Genomic DNA, 20,465 nt, shown 5'->3' on the forward strand with positions numbered 1-20,465 from the left:
AACTCGAGATGCTAGCATAATATTGCCCCTGTTTAACTCTCTAGTAAGGCCACATCTGGAATATGGAATTCAGTTCTGGGCACCACATTACAAAAAAGATATTGCAGTTTTAGAGCAGGTGCAGAGACGAGCAACAAAATTGATACGTGGGATGGAAGGTCTCACTTACCAAGAAAGGTTAGATAAACTGGGTTTATTTAGTCTAGAGAAAAGACGCCTTAGAGGAGATCTAATTAACATGTATAAATACATCAGAGGGCAATATAATAGCTTGGCGGATGAGCTTTTTGTCCCTAGGCCTTCTCAAAGGACTAGAGGACATGATCTGCGCATGGAGGAAAAACGTTTTAGCCATTTATTTAGGAAAGGGTTCTTTACAGTAAGAGTGATTAAGATGTGGAATGCATTGCCACAGGAAGTCGTTATGGCAAACTCTATACCTGCATTTAAAGGGGGCTTAGATGCTTTCCTTGCGTTGAATGACATCCATGGCTACAATTACTAGGTAATGCCAATGATGTTAATCCAGGGATTTTATCTGATTGCCAGCTGGAGTCGGGAAGGAATTTTTACCTTGTAAGGGTTTTTTCGCCTTCCTCTGGATCAACAGGGATATGTGAGGGAGCAGGCTGGAGTTGTACTTTGTACTGGTTGAACTCGATGGACGTATGTCTTTTTTCAACCAAAGTAACTATGTAACTATGTAACTATGTAACTATGTAACGACTTTGCATACAAGATGTCAGCTCTGTACAAATGGTTTCTCAGGTGATAAAAATTCTATATAAAGAATGCCAACAATAACTGACTAAAATATGGCGAAATGGCTGCACAGTCTGTAAGAGCAGTACCTTGGAGTGAATATGTCACGTCGTCAGCAGTTCTAAACAGACGTTAAAAATAAAATAGGGTTTGTAGGGTGAACAACTGAGTGGGAAACAAATTTTCTCACCGTCCTAAAAGTTACACATTTGCAGACGCATCAAGTTATGACTTGTAAAAGTCACTTTAAAACCCAGTAACGGGATTCATTTTAATTTTAGTTTCGTCTAGTGAGGTGAGGTGTTAGAATCTCTTTTGTATTTTTTATTGATGTCCTGTGTATGCCTCTGTGACAGTTTCCATCAACTTCCTGTCCACTTTTCCTGGAGCCGGGCTTTAAAGAGACTCCGTAACAAAAATTGCATCCTGTTTTTTATCATCCTACAAGTTCCAAAAGCTATTCTAATGTGTTCTGGCTTACTGCAGCACGTTCTACTATCACCATCTCTGTAATAAATCAACTTATCTCTCTCTTGTCAGACTTGTCAGCCTGTGTCTGGAAGGCTGCCAAGTTCTTCAGTGTTGTGGTTGTGTGATGCATCTCCCCCTCCAGGACCCTCTCTATTTAGATTAGGGCAGCTTCTCTCTTCTCTTTTACAAGCTGGATAAATCCTCCTCTGAGCTGGCTGGGCTTTCACATACTGAGGAATTACATACAGGCAGAGCTGTCTGCACTCTCTTGAGATTTAAAAGGAAGGGTGTATACAGCCTGCTTGTGTATGGATGTATTTTCTATGTGTGGACATACTGTACATCAATCTACTTCCTGTTTTGGTGGCCATTTTGTTTGTTTATAAACAAACTTTTTAAAACTGTTTTTAACCACTTTTAATGCGGCGAGGAGCGGCGAAATTGTGACAGAGGGTAATAGGAGATGTCCCCTAACGCACTGGTATGTTTACTTTTGTGCGATTTTAACAATACAGATTCTCTTTAAATACAAAAAAATGTGTCTTACCATACATAATTCAAAAAATTTCGACTTAAGTATTCATAAAAGAGAAATACTGGAAAATCAACTGCATTTATTGTAAAAGTTACACGGTTCACATGTGCCTCAGTTCTGTGTCCAAGTAGCATGGTCTACTAGAGATGATCAATGAGATGCAAAAATAACAAAAATAACAAAAAATAAAATAGCTTTTTTTAAAAATATTAATTTAAAAATGATTTAATAAGTGTTTGCCCTCTGTAAAGTCTTTCCTCTTCTTGATTTACATTCTGAAAATGTATCATGGTTGGCGACATCATTAGTCTTGCCAGGTGATTTCTGCGGAAGGTTTGCTTCTGAGAGTTTAATGCACAATGAATGATCCTTGCTGCTTAGCAGTTGGAAATGGACATTATTTCCCACAATGCAACAAGGTTCACAGACAGGAAACAAAAAGTCATGGCCATGGCTCTAACAGCACGCTGTGGGAGGGGTTTCACCACAATGTCAGCCACACAGACCACACGCTGATGATTTATTCAAGAAAAGGTAAAGATTTCTTCTGGGAAAGGCAGTATCGACTACTGATTGGGGCGAAGTTCAAACCTGGTTTAACGTTCCTCTTTTATTCCAAATTGATTCAGGATTATGCAAAATGTTTATGTAAATGTATTCAGCTTTCTATAGTAAATAAAAAGGAAATTGTATGCAGCTTGAAAATGGACCAATCAAATTCCACCATGGCACAATCTGATTGGTCAATTTTTAAGCTGCATAAATTTGTATACAAAGTTTGGATAATCCAGGATCAACTCGGCATTGATGTCATTTTAGAAGTCGCCCACTTCTAGAGGTGCTTCTCACTACAATGTTCTTCATTATATTGCCCCCAATATAGTGTAACCCCTCAGGGTGCCCAAAAGATTGTGCTGCCCATTATGGTCCTCCGCTTTACAGCGATTCTATTTTATAGGTGTTGTATTTAGGGGAGGCTCTCCGTGCATCATACAACAGCATGGAGCAAGCCCCAGGGAGATTTATAGTTTACTTGCTCATCAGCTCCAGTAGTCTTCTTCAGCTGCCGACTCTTCTGTATTCACCAGCACTGTAGTCATGTGACTTTTGCATCACATGAAGCATGATCATTGTGATGGTGAACGGGTAAGAAAATGCAGTTGGATGAGGCGATGTCTTGGAGCAGCTGAACAGGTTAAGGTAGATAAAAGAGATGTCAGACCACAGGGCTCCTAAACTTCTCACCCAACCCAATACCCAGGGAGCTAACCACGGTCTAGAAATGGCCCTGAGTTAAAGCATACCTGAAGTGGAATTTGAAATCCTGAGAGAAAAGCATAAGTACATATAGTACTAGTCGTACAAAGAAATTGAAGGCCCTTTCTATTTTCCTGCATTGCAAGTGTGAAAAATCTAGTGCTGTTATCTATGCATATGAGCCAGTTGAACCACAGGTTGAATACAGTCTGCTGTTCTAAAAGGTAAATAGAAGGTCAAACACTTTTATTTGGCTGAGAAAACATTACTAACAGCATTTTAGTGCTAAACAGTCATTACTCCTGAATTTTCAAGACTGAATTCTTATCAGCAGCCATAACAATCTGATGTGCAATAACCTTGATTTAGCTGCAAAATAAACAGAACTTTGACTAAAGATAAAAATATGAGACTTTGTTTGTTTGTTCTACTTACTATTAGTACTACAAAGACATCTCTTAAAGTAAAACTGTACTGAAAAGGGGCCCCTAGGGAGCACTTACTTCGGGAGGGGAAAGCCTCTGGATCTTAAAGGGGCTTCCCTCGTCCTCCTCAGCACCCCCGATTCAGCACTGGCACCCTACAAAAATCCACTTGCGCATAGGTGCTGTAGTTATCGGGCTCCAGAACAAACATAGTACACTAATGTAGGCACACCAGCAGCTTTCTGTTGGGCTCCAGCAAAAATAGCCAAGCCCGATCGGGTCTGCTCTACTGCAGTGGCATGAGCCGTCTGTACCTGTGCAGTAGAGTGGACCCAATCAGACTCGGCTATTTCCCCCATAGCCTGAGGGGAAAGCCACTACTGCGTCTGTGCACATCAGTGGCTGGATTATTTTTGTTCTCTCTGCCAGTGTCCCAGTGGTGGAAGGAGTCTGCAAGAGACAACTGGAGAAATCTCTTTAGGATCCAGAGGCTTCCCCCTCCCAAGATGAGCAGCCCCTAGGGCAGGCATGGGCAAACTTGGTCCTCCAGCTGTTAAGGAACTACAAGTCCCACAATGCATTGCAGGAGTCTGACAGCCACAGTCATGACTTATAAAGGCAAATGCATTGTGGGACTTGTAGTTCCGTAACAGCTGGAGGGCCGAGTTTGCCCATGCCTGCCCTAGGGGGAGGTTTTTCTCCACACAGGTTTACTTTACTATTTTCAGTTCAGGTTTGCTTTACAATTCTAAATTATACAGACAAAGCAATACTTCAAAATGTATACGTAGAAAAATGTAAGTGTGGCTCACCTTAAGATTACTTGGTGACTGTCCGGAATGAGTACTCAATTCCAGTGAAGGATCTCGATGTCACACTAAAATAACGCAAGGAGTGCCTCACTCTAGAAAAGCAAATACAGACAGGTTAGTTCAGTAAAATAATATCAAATTGTTAAAGCATTAAACAAACATCATGTAGGTCCATTTCTTTTATTTAAGTCTTTATATAGCGCCTACATAGTACGCAGCGCTGTACAGAGTATATTGTCTACAAGTGTCGCTCAGAGGGGCTCACAGTTTTTAAAGGGAAGCCAATACACTTATTTGTATGTTTTTGGGATGTGGGAGGAAACCAAAGTGCCCGTGGGAAACCCACACAGACACGGGGAGAACATACAAACTCCTGCAGATGTTGACCTGGATGGGATTCGAACCGGCGACCAAGCGCTGCAAGGCCAGAGCGCTAACCACTATGCCACCGTGCTGCCCCGCAGGCCCCTGCACAGGCATCAGGAGGGGACCTAAATACAAACTTGTGAAGTCCATTATCACCTCCCCAGGAGAAGGTAAATGTGGAAGACACATAATGCATCACTGCAAATGATTCCATCATACCTGTGTAAGTCAGGTACACCTGAACTAAGTAGAATATGGAGGCGGACATATTTATTCCCTTTTAAACAATGCAGAGTGCCTGGTTGTTCTGCTGAGCGTCTGTTTCTTATATTCTTAGACAAAGACCCTAAACAAGCATTCATATCAGATGTTTCTGACTGAAGTCTGACTGGATAAGCTGCATGCTTGTTTCAAGTGTGTGATACAGACCGTACTTCAGCCAAAGAGATCAGCAGCACTGCCAGGCAACTAGTATTGCTTTAAAGGAAACAAATACGACAGCCACCGCATCCCTCTCAGTTCAGGTGTATTTTAAGGTTTCGAATATTTAGATTATATGAGAGTCAATACAGTAATTTAAAGCATACCCGAGATGAAAAAAAGAAAACATTTATACATACTTGAGGCTTCCTCCAGCCCCCATCAGGCCATTGGCTCCCTCGCCGTCCATCTGGGCTGCCTCAATCCTCTGCTAGCTGGTCAAGCTAAACCTTCCAGTCACCACAAGACAACCATGTACTGCGCTTGTGCGACCCAGCCACGCGCACCCCCATTGCCTGGAGAGTTCTGGGACTGCTCAGTACTAGTAGGTTTGAACAGGTGGGGAGGCTACAGAAAACATTGTAAAGTTAAGATGGAAATAGAGCATACATGAAAAAAATGTGCCTGGAAAAATGGGCACAGGGGATTGCCACTAGTAGAATATTGCTTTAATTAGCGATATTCTACTTCTGGATGCCGATAGTAACATATCGGTAATGTTCACCTGTTCGTATTTTACCATGGCTAAACCTAACCCTACTTTCATATCCCTCCCTCTATTGATGTCAAACCCCACCCCCCCCGTGGTGCCTAACCGTAAGAATCCCCCCCCCCCCCCCGGTGGTGCCTAACCCTAAAACCTCCACCCCCAGTGGTGCCTAACCTTAAAGAGGAACTTCAGCCTAAACAAACATACGGTCATTAAGTTACATTAGATATGTTAATTAAAATAGATAGGTAATATAATCTCTTACCCACCCTGTTTTAAAAGAACAGGCAAATGTTTGATTTCATGAGGGCAGCTATCTTTTTGGGTGAAAGGAGGTGACAGGGAGCATGAGACACAGTTCCAACTGTCCTGTGTGCTGATCACCCCTCCCAGTTGCTAGGCAACATGAATAACAACATAGGAAATCCCATCATGCTCTGCACATCATCAGGAAATAAAAGCCTGGACAGTTTTCTTTGATGGATGGAGCTTAGCTAAAAATGCAGCTAAAAATGATCGTTTGGTAAGAAAAACAAAGTTCTGATGCTGTGAAACTGTTAAAGAAACACCAAGCCTTTTCAGTTCTGCTAAGTAGAACAGCTGAGTAGAACAGCTTTTATAATAGGCACCTATTAAGGCTCCTGCACCTTTTCCCCCCAGTTTGGAAATAGCGGCCAGTGATGATTATGTGCAGGAACAGAGGGTTTGGATCATGCAGTCTGTCCATTCAGAGTTTGTCTCTGAGAACACTGTAGCAGAAAAACCAAAAAAAAAAAAAAAAAAAAACAATGAACGTATTTTTCCTGTTGTTCATGTAACGCCATGTTCTTCATTTTCACGGCAGGCATTATTCTGGTGATTACCGTCAGATAATGTTACAAGTTAAAATTACATATTCAGCATGTAACAAAGAGTTATTCTGGCTATAGCGAGTGTTAATTAGTACAATTATGTTCAACACAGGACTTTGCCAGGTCCACTAGGAAGGTAATGATATTAATAGTATTGTGCTTTTTTACAATGCTGCTGAGCATAGGATAAAGCTCCATACAGTTGTATAACTGCAGCATAAACTTGATGTTTACTTTCTGTGGGAAATATATGACACACAGTGGAAGAAATTGGTATTGCAATATTCTGTTATATACGCACTATAGAGGCTTCACATAGCAGTTCACTAATTAGTAATGTCTTCAAGGACACCTGTATTGAGAGGGATATGGAGGCTGCCATATTTAGTTCCTTCTAAACAACACCAGTTGCCTGGCTATCTTGCTGTTCATCTGCCTCTTATCCTTTTAGCCATAGACCCTGAACAAGCAAGCAGCAGAGCAGGTGTTTCTGACATTAATGTCAGATCTGACTAGATTAGCTGCATGCTTGTTTCTGGTGTGATTCAGACACTACTGCAGCCAAATAGATCAACAGGGCTGCCGGGCAACTAGTATTGTTTAAAAGGAAATAAATCTGGCAGCCTCCTCTCTCACTTCAGGTGTGCTTTCAAGGACACCTAAAGCGAGAGAGATATGGAGGCTGCCATATTTATTTCCTTTTAAACAATGTATGTCACCTGGCAGCCCTGCTGATCCTCTGCCTCTAACAGTAGCCAGACATTACTTGATTTTCCTCTATGATAGACCAATTGATTTGATTTCTGCTCGATCGATGTAAATCGGCTGCTGTCCTGTTCAATCTACCAATTTATTTAATTAGACAGGATGGAAGATATCAGTGGATCGTAAAGGTTACTGTTTACAGGTTACTGTACACAGTGGCTGGATAGTGTAATGGTTAAAGTGTACCCGAGATGAGGTGAGGGAAAAGTTTTATACATACTTGGGGCTTCATCCAGTCCCCTCCACGCAGATCGCTCCCTCACAGCCGTCCGAAGCCTCCTGGATCGTCCCGTAGAAGCCCCGTTCGGCCAGTCGGCGCACAGTCCGCCCGCGCTCCACCCAATGCATTTCCACAGCTGGGAGTGTTCTGCACCTGCGCAGTAGTACATCGGAAATTGCTCTGGAAAAGGTGGCAAAAATCGCTACAAAATTGCTAAGCAATTGTGATTAAGAATTTTAGTGGGCCCCAACCCGGACTGTTATTTCCAGAACAGAAGCACCATTATGGGATTTCTCTTGAACATTCGTTCTGGCAACAAATAGTTTGGAATCCACACTCTGCCCAAGTGCCAAATGTAACAGAAACAGAGGTTAGGGAACTCTCCCCAACCAGGACACAAACAGCAGCAGCAATTAAAACTAGAGGAAATGACCTGAAGTGGGATAAAACCAGACTACTAACTAGTCACAGCAAATAGATGCTGTGGCTAGACTTCGATACACATGAATGGCATTGTCTGAAAAAGTGACTAGTTGCAGTTACTAGTTATGATTGGGCACTCGTTTCTAGTGTCTCAGGCACCAGTGTGAAACCTTAGTGGGGATGTGTACACACTGACAGCTATGGTAGTGCAGATGGCCAATGAGAAATAACCCCTTGTTCCAGTTACTAAACAAGTGTGTGTGTGTGTGTGTGTGTGTGTGTGTGTGTGTGTGTGTGTGTGTGTGTGTGTGTGTGTGTATGTGTGTGTGTGTGTGCGCGTGGTGTGTGTGTGTGTGTGTGTGTGTGTGTGTGTGTGTGTGTGTGTGTGTGTGTGTGTATGTGTGTTTGTATATGTGTGGTGTATGTGTGGTGTGTGTGTAAAGAAGAAATTGTATAACTGGATGTCCTGATTGTACAGAGTTTTGAACTTCTCATGGATCTATGCTTTCCACTACTTGCTTTGTAATATATACAGAGCTATGGACGATATTGACTACAGTATATATATTTATATAGGAGAGAGAACGGTAATCTCCACAACCACTAGTTCCTAATGCCTTCCATCAGTCTCTGGCACAGGCCTATAGGTACTATGGCATTCACTTCAGCCACCAAGAGGAGCAGAACTGTCATTGAGTTACTGGGAAGACTGCTGGGAAGACTAGAACCTCATTTCACAGCAGTCTATTTACTGCCTTTAGCAATGAGACATACAGTATTTGAAATCATAAATGCATGGTATTCCGGGCCAGTGCTTCCACAAGGTCAAACAGGGCAATTGTGGGCCCCAAAAGGAGGCGTTTGGGGACCTGGGAAAGTCAGTTACTGTCATTTTTGACCACAGCTCCATTTTAACTAAGACCTTCTTTGACTGTTTTCTTATAGGAAAAAAAGAAAAAAGCAAGAAGAGAAGAACTATCATCAACCTACTTGAAGAAGGCAGGGAAGAAGGCTAAAAGGGCATTTTGAATTGCACTCCATTTTCTCATTTTTTTGCACAGAAGCACTTATTTAGGCACTGGGCACTATTTCAGTAAAAGCTGTCCTGTTTCATGCCCACTAGCCATGAATCCCCGTCACTGTCTCTTCTGAATGCCAGGAACGAGAACTTGCAGATAGAATATTGGATTCATTTTCACTCTTTTAGTATGTATTTCAAAATTTTACTCCATATTAAAGCTCAAGTGAATGAAAAGGTTAACTCCATAACCGTCTATTTCCTTGTCTCTAATGTCTTTAACCACTTCACCCCCCCAGTGCTAAATTTCTCCATCCCTCTGCGCACCGCTTCACCCCCAGGGACGGAGAAAGGCGCACTTGTTTGTTTACTGGCTGGGAGTGGGCGGGGAACTCGCGCGCACACTCCAGCCAGCCAGCACAGCAGGTGACTAATTGGATGTTAGGAACAAGCGTTCCTAAATCCAATTAGACTCGCCGATTACAAACAGAATGAAGACTGCTTCAAACAGAAGCAGTCTTCATTCATAACAACCTAAAGTAAACAAACGTGCAGCGCGCTATCGGGGAAGGAAATGGGGGAAGGAAGTCTGCCTAATTATGTGGGGTTTTTGTTTTTTCTGGTGAGGCACAGTGGATCTCTTAAGACTTGTTTTTTTAAGTAGCTCACGAGTCCGAAAAGTGTGGACACCTCTGCGTTACATATTTTGCCTGACCTGATCTAGGCTTTCTATACAACAGCTGCTGTTGCCAAGGTAACAATCATACATGGTAATAAAACTAAAATGCAGAATGCAGCTACAAGCAGCAAAATAAAATGGTAGAGCCATAAAATACAAAGACTACCATAGGCAGGCAGGCGGGCGGACAGATGGGGGGGGGGGGGGGGGGATGGTAAAGTCACAAAGCAAGTGGAAGTGGGTTAGCACAGATGAAATAAATATAGTAGCAAGAAAAAAAGTATGTGAACCCTTTGGAATTATTCAGATTTCAGCACAACTTGGTCAAAAAACGTGATCTGATCTTCCTCTAAGTTAAAACAATAGACAATCATTGTCTGCTTAAACGAATACCACACAAACAATTAAATGTTTTTTTATTAAACGCACCAAGTAAACATTCACAGTGCAGGTGGAAAAATGTGAATTTTCATGAATTGAAGAAAAAGGTCTGGCACTATAGTTTATTGCAGCCAAGTGAATCCACTTCCACGGTGTGCACACTGGCCTCGGAAGAAGCTTCAGTATACACCCAGTGAAACGGTCGTCAGGCCGTGCACCCTCTGGTGCCCACAGCCGCCTCCCTACCACCCGATCATAGCATCCACCACTGAGTATGTATCACTTGCTACTCACCATGTATGTTTATCTCCATGCTGCCATGCTACAAATGTGATATACAGTTTGATTTGGATTCACTTAGCTGCAATAATATCTATAGTGCCAGACCTTTTTCTTCCCTTCATGAAAATTTGCATAGACTTTTGTTCCTAGTCTTGAGCACATAGTTTGATTGGGTGGATACACTGGTTACTTTCATTGTGGCATTATCCAGTTTTTGCATGCTTAAACTCGAGTGCCTGCCAGTCCCCTTGGAAAAAGTATGTAAACCCCTAGACTAATGACATCTCCAAGAGCTAATTGGAGTGAGGTGTCAGCCAGCTTAAGTCCAATCAATGAGATGAAAATGGAGGTGTTGGTTACAGTGCCCTGCCCTATAAAAAAAAAAAAAACACACACACACACCAGTTTTGGGTTTGCTTTTCCCAAGAAGCATTGCCTGATGTGAATGATGCCTCGCACGAAAGAGCTCTCAGAAGACCTACGATTAAGAATTGTTGGCTTGCATAAAGCTGGAATAGGTTATAAGAGTATCTTCAAAAGCCTTGTAAGACACATTGGCTTCAATTCATCAAGCATTACCGCATTCGGTAATGCTGAAAACAGCTGAGTTAACGGAGCACTTAAGAAAATGTTAATTCATCAAAGCTGTTACCGAATGAGAAGCTGAAATCACAGAGCAATGAGATAAATTACCGACTTGTGCTCAACACATGTCAGCAAATGTCAGTAAATGTTAATTCATCAAGGTTACCACATTCGCTAGCACATTCGGTGTTTATCTCCAGCTCTCCCCTGTCGTTACAGGCTTCCAAAGCCTTCTGTGTGAATGTTTTCATGATTAACAGGAGCAGGCAGCCAATAGAAACAGCCCCTGTTCTCCTGCAAGTGCTGCTGATAGGTCACACAGGCTTCTTCACACAAGCTTCCAGACCTCCCAGGCAGTGAGCAGAGATAACGGGACAAAAGATATCCCCAGATGTCCTTCGGTGGTTTAACCCTTTGAGTCCCTGTTTGAATATACAAAGATGCATGTGGTGAAATCACCAAGCATGACATTTGTAAAGTCTCCAGGAAGTTTATCTACGTTGTGGCAAAGAAGTAAAATGTTAAGAAACACTGATGGACAGATTCAGAGCAGCAGAGGCAGTATAAGTAACAGTAAATATAACACACGTTTACATGTAAAGGGATGTCTGGATGCCTTCTATTGTTATCAGCTTGTAACAACACAGAGACATTCCAAGCTGCTCTGCACCACTCTGCCGTTATCTAACAGCCTTTGATGAACTGAAGCCGTAGTACTTCGGTAACTTAACGAACCTCTACCACACATGGGAAAATATTGATGAATTAGCACAGTGAAGTGTAAAATACCGAATGCGGTATTTTAAGGACTGGGATTTTGTTATCGAACACCCTTTGATGAATTGAAGCCAATGTCTATAAATGGAGAAAGCTCAGCACTGCTTCTATTCTCACTAGGAGTGGGCAGCCTGTAAAGATGACTGCAAGAGCACAGAGCAGAGTGCTCAATGAGGTGAAGAAGAAACCTAGTGTGTCAGCTAAAGACTTATAAAAGTCTCTGGCATATTAGCGAATCTATGGTATGTAAAACACTAAACAAGAATAGAGTTCATGGTAGGATACCACAGAGTAAGCCACTGCTGCCCCCCCCCCCCCCCCCCCAAAAAAAAAAAGTTTAAAGTTTGCAAAAGAGCACCCGGGTGCTCGACAGCAGTACTGGCAACATTCTGTGAAAAGATGAAACCAAAGTTGAGTTGTTTTGAAGAAACACATAGCACTATGGGCTTGATTCACTAAGACAAATGGCATGTCTTATCAAAGTTATCATGCCTTATCAAAGTCAACACGCCTTATCAGAGTGGGCATAGCGAGTACTATGAACCGGCAGGGGCTCAGTGCAGGACAAGTGGAGCCCTCATCATTGCCAATTAGCAGGCATAAGTTCGCTATGCTACTCTGATAAGGTGTGTTAACTTTCATAAGGTGTGGTAACTTTGATAAGGCATGCCATTTGTCTTAGTGAATCAAGCCTTATGTGTGTAGAAAAAGAGGCACAGCACCCCAACATCAAAACCTCATCCCAACTGTGAAGTATGGTGGTGGGGGCATCATGGCTTGGGGCTGCTTTGCTGCATCAGGGCCTGATCGGATTACTTTCAGCGAAGGAAAAATGAATTTCAAAGTTTATCAACACATTTTGCAGCCCATCTGTCCACCAGCTGAAGCTCAGCAGAAGATGGGTGTTGTAACAGGACAACGACCCAAAGCATAGAAGTAAACCAACAACAGAACGAGTTTAAACAGAATTAAATACTTCTTCTGGAGTGGCCCAGTCAGAGTCCTGACCTCAACCAGATTGAGATGCTGTAGCATGACCTCAAGATAGCATTCTACACCCCAGACATCCCAAAAATATTGCTGATCTGAAACAGTTCTGTAAAGTGGAATGGTCAAGAATTACTCCTGACCACTGTGCACATCTGATCTGGAACTACAGGAAACATTTGGTTGAAGTTATTGCTGCCAAAGGAGGTTCAACCAGTTATTAAATCCCAGGGTTCACATACTTTTTTCCACCTGCACTGTGAATGTTTACATGGTGTGTTTTATAAAAACATGGAAACATTTAATTATTTGTGTGGTATTAGTTTAAGCAGACTGTGATTGCCTATTGTTGTGACTTAGATGAAGATCAGAACACATTGTATGACCAATTAGTGCAGAAATATAATTCCAAAGGGTTCACATACTTTTCCTTGCTACTGTATCAATTTTCCACAGAAGTACAGACAGAATCACAGGGCAAAAGTACTGATAGTGCCACAGGGCATGTGCCACACACAGGGAACCACACACAGGGCAGAGAGGATAATTTGCTGCACCTGGGAAGTACTGCAGGGTGTAGCTGAGAAAAAGTTTCTTTAAGGTCACATAGCGGTCAGACATTGCAGTGCCTTTTGTTTATAATGTTTATTTTATATAAATAGCTAATCTGCCTACACATAAAAGCTTCCATGCCTTTTAAGCACTGGAGATATATGGTTTCCAAGGCGGCAGAACAGGCGCTGGCATGCACAGCTTCCCCAAAGTTCACACAGCTGGGATTTCTAGCAAATAGCTTACGTAGTTCTTCCAGAGGTTAACATGCAAATGAAACCACAGAGCAGCATTCTCTAGCCAACAATTAATGAGGGCATATCTCCCAGGTAGGCAAACATGGGGGGACTCTGAGAAAGGAATTCTCTAGGGTGTGTTCAGTGAGATGTTAGGAAGGAGAGGGCTTCAAGGAGAGATGTTCACAACAACCAATCACGTGCAGGAGAAAGAAACTAAGACACATGGGCCTCAATTCACTAAGCTTTATCAAACACTTTATCGAACGTTTGATAATTTACTTCATGGGTAAAATCGAATTTTGAATTCGCTAATGTGTTATAGATTTATCGAATGTTTTATCAATAAAATGTTTAATAAATCTTTAACACCTTAGTGAATTCAAAATTAGGTTTTACCCATGAGGTAAATTATCAAACGTTTGATAAAGCGTTTGGTAAAGCTTAGTGAATTGAGGCCATGATCTCCGCACATGATTATATTGATGAAATGCAGGGCTTTTGGTCACCACTTCATCTCCACCATAGAATTAACAGAATACTTGTTTTGTAAATGATCACTGGGGCACATAAAAAAAGTATCTATGGTCACCAATAAATTAAAGTGTACCCGAAACTCAGGTCAAAAATCACATACTTACCTAAGAAGAGGAAAGCCTCTAAATCCAAGGAATGTGGAGTCGGTCCAAAAATCATCCGACTCCAATTCCTCAGTTTATGAAACCACTGACTCCTACTCCGGGTAACCAAAATTGCACCAACTCCACAGCTCAGTCAGTGGCATTAAGTGGGTACAAAAATCATCCGACTCCAACCCTGATTCCTCAGTTTATAAAACCACCGACTTCGTCTCCAGGTACCCAAAAATTGCTCTAAGGCTCCTCGACCTCACAGCCCTGGCAGAAATGGGCAATTTCTGGTTTCCTTGCACTAAACATAAAATAATGTTCCCATTGTGTATATTGGTACCCACTCCATAGTTCTGCAAGGACTGCAATTTTGGGTACCTGAAGTCGAAGGTTTCCTAAACTGAGAAGTCGGAGTTGGAATCGGATGATTTTTGTTTCAACTCCAGAGCCCTGATTTCTGCTTACGCAACACTAAGCTGTCTCTAGTAGAAAGAGCAGGCCTCAAAATGCACAAAAGCAGTTCATGAAGCACAACTTAAATGAAATAAAATTTATGAGGCAGCCATACTTTGGGGTTCTTCAGGGCCCCCATAATCTGTGACCCCACAGCTTCATTGGCCTCTCCTCAGTCTTCATGCTTTTCCTGCCCCATGCGCTTTCATATGCACTTCCTGAGAGCTGGAGCCTTGGCCAGAAGAGTACTGGGCATGCGTGGTTTACAAATGTATCCGAACTATGCATGCCCAGAATGCTCCCAGCATGCAAAGCCGTTCGAAAGAACCATTAAAAAAGAGGATACAGCAACCAGACTGTGCGGAGGTTTGCTAAGCTAAAGGGCCTCAGAGTCACGGGAGGTGCTGAAAAACCCCCAGGTGTGGCCAGCTCTTACATTTATTCAGGTATCCTCTAAAAGTCTCTCTCTAGCACAATGTGACAGCAGCTCTTTGTGCAGGTAAAACATTACTGCTCCCCTCTAGATTTGGCTATGGAGGTATGTATTTTTTTTTCATGGTGTTAAACAACTGCAGCTCGTAACCAGATCTTATACTCCCTCAAATAGCTTATTATTAAAAACTTGTTTGAAGGAATAGTGAGAAGTTCCCAGTCCAACCAGTTTCTCAAATTCTGAGTATTATTTTGTCAATATAATTCAACCAAATGCCAAAGTGTAAGATCATATCGATAAGCTTTGTATTGCTCCATATTTGAATAAAAGAATCAGCAATAACAGTGAGTAGGAGCAACAGTGGATTGAACAGAGCACAGGAAGGGAAGTAAAACTAAAGGTGTCAATTAACGGTACCATTTTTTCACCAAATGCGATCTTTTCATGCGATTTTAATGATCAAATTGTATAGAAAATTTGCCGTTTATGAAGGCAATCGATAAGGAATGATTCTTTGGTTGATTGCTAAATAGGCTAAAATCGATCCGAAAGTTGGCATCCTCCTCAGGCAGCGGAAGTCTGGGGGTGGCGCCAGGCAGAAGCAGGAAGTGTGCCTGGCCTGTCGCCACCAGGCTTATCGCCGCCTGCCTGTCCGTGGGGCGGGGGTTCTGCCATGAGGTGAGCTGGAGGGGGTAGCAGCCAGGAAGGAGGGGGAAGCAGGCACAGTTGTGGGGAGGGGGGTCGGATCCCCCCTCACTTGGGTCCCCCCCATCTGTGCTTCCCCTCCAGATAGACCAGTGTTGTTGCGGCGGCAGCAGGCAGGGAATAATTAACTCCCCTCTTCCTTGCATTCCAGGCGTCGGAACACTACGTGTGTGATGTCCCATAGGTCACCTCCTTCTTCAATGGCGCCCACAGTGGCATTGAAGAAGGAGGCTATCTGCTATCACAGTAAAGCTATCTGCTGGGGCACTCATGCTGGTGGGGGAATGTTCAAATAAACATAAATATATATATATTCCAGGTTTCCTGTTTGTTTTATCTCTCTCCATGTAACCCCTGCAGTGATATGGTCCACACAACAGAGAGGAGTGTTTAGCTGCTGCCCCTGCATAGCCACACCTCCCTGCTAACAACCTATGCAAATGGAAATTTGTGGGCAATCTGTGCACTGAAGAGAACATTAAATGGCGCTGTTTTTACATGGGTCCAAAGAAGTGAAATTCATACCTCCAAACTTTTTGAGATGAGAAAGAGGGACACTTAAAGTGTACCCGAGATGGGGCCCCTTAAAAAAAGGTATACATACCTGGGGCTTCCTCCAGCCTCCTCTGGCCTGATCGTCCCCCTCGTCGTCCTCAGTCACTTTCACCTTCGCCGAAAAATCCTCCAGTCAGTGCATGCGCAATCTGGCCAGGCATGCTCCTCCATGTCGCTCCAGTTGCTGGGAGCATCCTGCGCAGGCGACGTGATTATGGCCAGGCAGCGCATGTGCAGTTGGCCCTGGACCGGAAGACTTTCCGCTGCCGATTGCGGAAGAGCAGGAGGTTAGAAGAGGATGGCGTGGGAGCGATCAGGCCGGAGGGGGCTGGAGGAAGGCCCAGGTATGCACATTTTTTTGCTGTGGCCTCAACTCAGGATCACTACACCCCCGCCACACCCCTAATCATGCCCCTGGCACACCCCTAGTCACGCATACCATAAGATTTAATTAGAAAAAGATGTGGTTTTATAATTCAAATCACACTGGTCCTTTCCATCCTGGTTTATTATTTTTCACATTAATATTTGAAAATAATAAAAATATATCAATTTAAAGGATGGCTATAAAGCTTTAAGTCAAACACATTTTTCAAGAGAAAAATACATATATTTACACAGATCTCTACATCAGTCCTGAAAGAGGGACAAAAAAGGAAGGAAGAGGGACAGAGGGATCTGGTTCTCAAAGAGGTACGGTCCCTCCAAAAGAGTGAAAGTTGGGAGCTATGGAAATTTGATTTATTTTGGCAAGTTTATGAAGTACAGTTTTGACTTCTTAAAACAGAAGACATTTTCAAGTATCGGTTCTATGAGTCACGGATGCAAGAAACAGCACCCTTAATCTTACCTATTTGGTGGCACAGGCTGTACAGGCCGTGTCTCTGCCCCCCATCATTACCACTATCAAGGCACACAAACAAAGACCATTTTCTACTAACACAGGGTAGTAGCAGTGGGTGCCACATTGCGGTGGGTGTGAGGTATCATTGGAGTTGTTTCACAAAAAGTTATGTCAGAAGCAGTGGCAGCTCCAGCTTCAGAGGAGGGGGGGGGGAGGGAATAAAGGGGCACAATGGTTGACTGGTGAAGCCTATTTGGGTGATCAAAATCGATGATTGTATGGCAAGCTTTAGATATTTTTTTTGCCTAACCCAGGTGATAAAATTAAGGCTAACGAGATCAGCAATGATAAGAACCAAATGTAAATATCACAAACAGAACCACGTGTGCGCAGAAAGCTCACAGCAACGGGTGCGGGAGCGAGAAGGACCCGCAGAGGGGCTAACCCATGACCCGCTGCGGGTCATGTGACTTTCCAAATTGCGTGCACCGAAGACGACAGAAAAGGAGGTAAAATTAATTTGGGTGGTAAGTTGTATGACCGAGCAATAAACCATTAAAGTTGTGAAGTGCAGAATTGTAAAAAATGGCCCGGTCACTAGGGGGGTATAAACCTTTGATCCTTAAGTGGTTATCGTCAGATGTATGGGCAGCTAGGTTCACACTACAAAAGATAGCAGACAGTTTTCCGCAATAGCCATGTCGATGGATCCAATGTTAACTATAGGTCCCGTGTATTGTAATCTAACAGGTCCCAGGAAAATACATGAGACCCAAAAAAGTAAAGGCACAACAATACCTTCACCTATCAATTTATCTAAATGGGTACACGTCATCAATATTTTGGCTGGATAAATTTTAAAAGTGACAACATAAGGATTTAAAAAATAATAATAATACATATATGTGTATATACACATATATACATATACATACATACATACATACATACATACACACACACACATATAATGTATTTTTGAGTTTAAGAAAAATGTAAATAAACAAATGTTAAGTAAAGTTGCATTATAATACTCAATGTGGTGTTCAGTAAGCCCACAGATTGTAGGCCCGCGGTCTCTAGAACCTTATATTAAATGAAGATTTGCAATATTAAAGGAAGTTTATAGTGGTTTATCTAAAGCCCAGCTAAAGTCTGGTAGCTGTGCATGATCAAATTTTATAAAGTACCATACATTACCATACACAGTTTCTTTGAGCAAGCCCTGGCAGTGATTTTGCTTCCGGAATTTAGTTGGGTTGTAAAGTTTATTTACAGAGTTTAAGAAAAACTCTTTGTAGATAAAAAGAAGAAAGTCATATAGCACTATATATAAGGATATTTTATGCTCATGCGGAGCTCCACCTCCAGGCAGGACTTGTACATTTTAGAAAAAATAGCCATTTCTTAACCGTGATATCCAGACACAAAAACTCCACAATGTGAAACAGAACTAATCACACACCTTCTCTATAAGCTGAGTTATTATTATTTTTTAGTATTTATACAGCACCGACATCTTCCGCAGCGCTGTACAGAGTATATTGTCTTGTCACTTAACTGTCCCTCAGAGGGGTTCACAATCTAATCCCTACCATAGTCATATGTCTATATATGTATCCTGTAGTGTATGTATCGTAGTCTAGGGTCAATTTTTAGGGGGAAGCCAATTAACGTATCTGTATGTTTTTGGGGTGTGGGAGGAAACCGGAGTGCCCTGAGGAAACCCACGCTGACACATGGAGAACATAGAAACTCCTTGCAAATGTTGACCTGACTGGGATTAGAATCGGGGACCGAGCGTTGCAAGGCGAGAACGCTATCCACTACACCAAGTAGTTAATGGGTGATGGATCTAATTTACTCTAATGTTACAGGACTAAAGATGTCACAAAATGTGGTAAATTTCCGAATGCAAAATGGGGTGAATAATTTACTCACTTACATATTCATACATATTCATAAATGAATATTGTAAAACAAAACAATTCTTTTAAATTAACCATTTCCCCTCCCCCGGGACAAGTAACTATGTCCCTGCAAATTCCCTCTTCCCCTTGTAGAGATGTAGCTACTACGTCCCTTGCCGGAGCACACTCCCACTCCCCTTCCCCGGCACTTGTTATTGCTGTCGATCGGTAGACGGGAGATACATGAATGGGAACACAATAGGAAGAAATTTGCAAGGACATCTTGTGGCCAAATAGTAAAATTACACCTACACATTTAATTTAAAAAAAGACCCACAAATACATTTTAAATTAACACATTACCTCCCACACTATCCCATAATTCATTTTTTGTATTAAAAAAAAATGACAATTAAAAAAATTACATAAATACCTTAGTATTGGAGTTTTTTTTATATGTATGTCAAGAGGGTATATCACTGTTAATTTTGAAACTATGGGCTTGTAAATAGTGACGGATTCAAAACTGAAAAAAATGCCCCCTTAAAGAGACACTGAAGCGAGAATAATCCTCGCTTCAGAGCTCATAGTTAGCAGGGGCACGTGTGCCCCTGCTAAAACGCCGATATCCCGCGGCTAAACGGGGGTCCCTTCACCCCCAAACCCCCCCCCCCGCAAAATCAACGACCAAATTGGTCGTAGATTTTGCTGCTGCTGGAGGCAGGACTAACGGCTGGAGCCCTTCCTCAAAGCGCGTCTATCAGCGGCGCATCGCCGCCTCTCCCCCGCCCCTCTCAGTGAAGAAAGACTGAGAGGGGCGGGGGAGAGGCGGAGATACGCGCTGACAGATGCGCGTGGGGCAGGGCTGCTGCAGTTAGCCCTGCCCCAATGCGGAAGCGCTCCCCCGCTGCACGGAGGGGGATTTGGAGGTGAAGGGACCCCCGTTAAGCCGTGGGATAGCGGCGTTTTAGCAGGGGCACACATGCCCCTGCTATCTATGAGGTCTGAAACGAGATTTATTCTCGCTTCAGACTCTCTTTAAAATAAAGAAGAATAAAATATTGGAGACATGCATTGTACTAGAGAAATATTTTGCAAAAAACGGGACAAATGAGCAAATAAAATGTGTGGGTTTTAATTACGGTAGCATGTATTATTTTAACCTATAATGGACGAAGACTGAGAAATAATGAATTTTTTAAATTTTTTTCAAAATTTTATTGTTAAAGTGCAGTTAGAATAAAATAATTCGTAGCAAAAAGTACCCCCCAAAAAAGCGTAATTGGCGTCGAAAAAAACAAGATATAGATTGTTACGTTGTGATAAGTAGTAATAAAGGTATAGGTAAATGAATGGTAGGAACGCTGACAGGTAAAAATTGCACTGTTTTTTTAAGGGGAAAAACCCTTGGAGGTGAAGTGGTTAAATATATTATTTTCACTATAGTTCCTCTTTAACCACTTTGGCCCTTATTCAATTCATTTTTGACCTACATTTTCTCCTAGGAATTAATTTTTCACCTTCTGTTTAAAATACATTTTCACCACTCTGCAAGGTAAAAAGTATCAAAAAGTAGGTGAAA

The 20,465-nt window shown here is 42.4% G+C and overlaps 1 protein-coding gene across 4 annotated transcripts in view; it reads right to left on the minus strand.

The window, feature by feature from the left end:
* The window catches only part of MIPOL1 (mirror-image polydactyly 1), a 528,027-nt gene that overhangs the window by 441,494 nt on the left and 66,068 nt on the right, over window positions 1–20,465 (minus strand). For 3 of the 4 annotated variants that reach the window (XM_068254025.1, XM_068254028.1, XM_068254026.1), the window contains one exon: window positions 4,263–4,354. The gene's annotated coding sequence lies outside the window, so the exon portion shown is untranslated. Of the gene's footprint in view, window positions 1–4,262; window positions 4,355–5,863; window positions 5,885–20,465 lie in introns of those variants that run through there. The other variant, XM_068254027.1, reaches the window with a different exon arrangement.

This window comes from Hyperolius riggenbachi, chromosome 9 (assembly GCF_040937935.1).
Source record: "Hyperolius riggenbachi isolate aHypRig1 chromosome 9, aHypRig1.pri, whole genome shotgun sequence".
NCBI lineage: Eukaryota > Metazoa > Chordata > Amphibia > Anura > Hyperoliidae > Hyperolius > Hyperolius riggenbachi.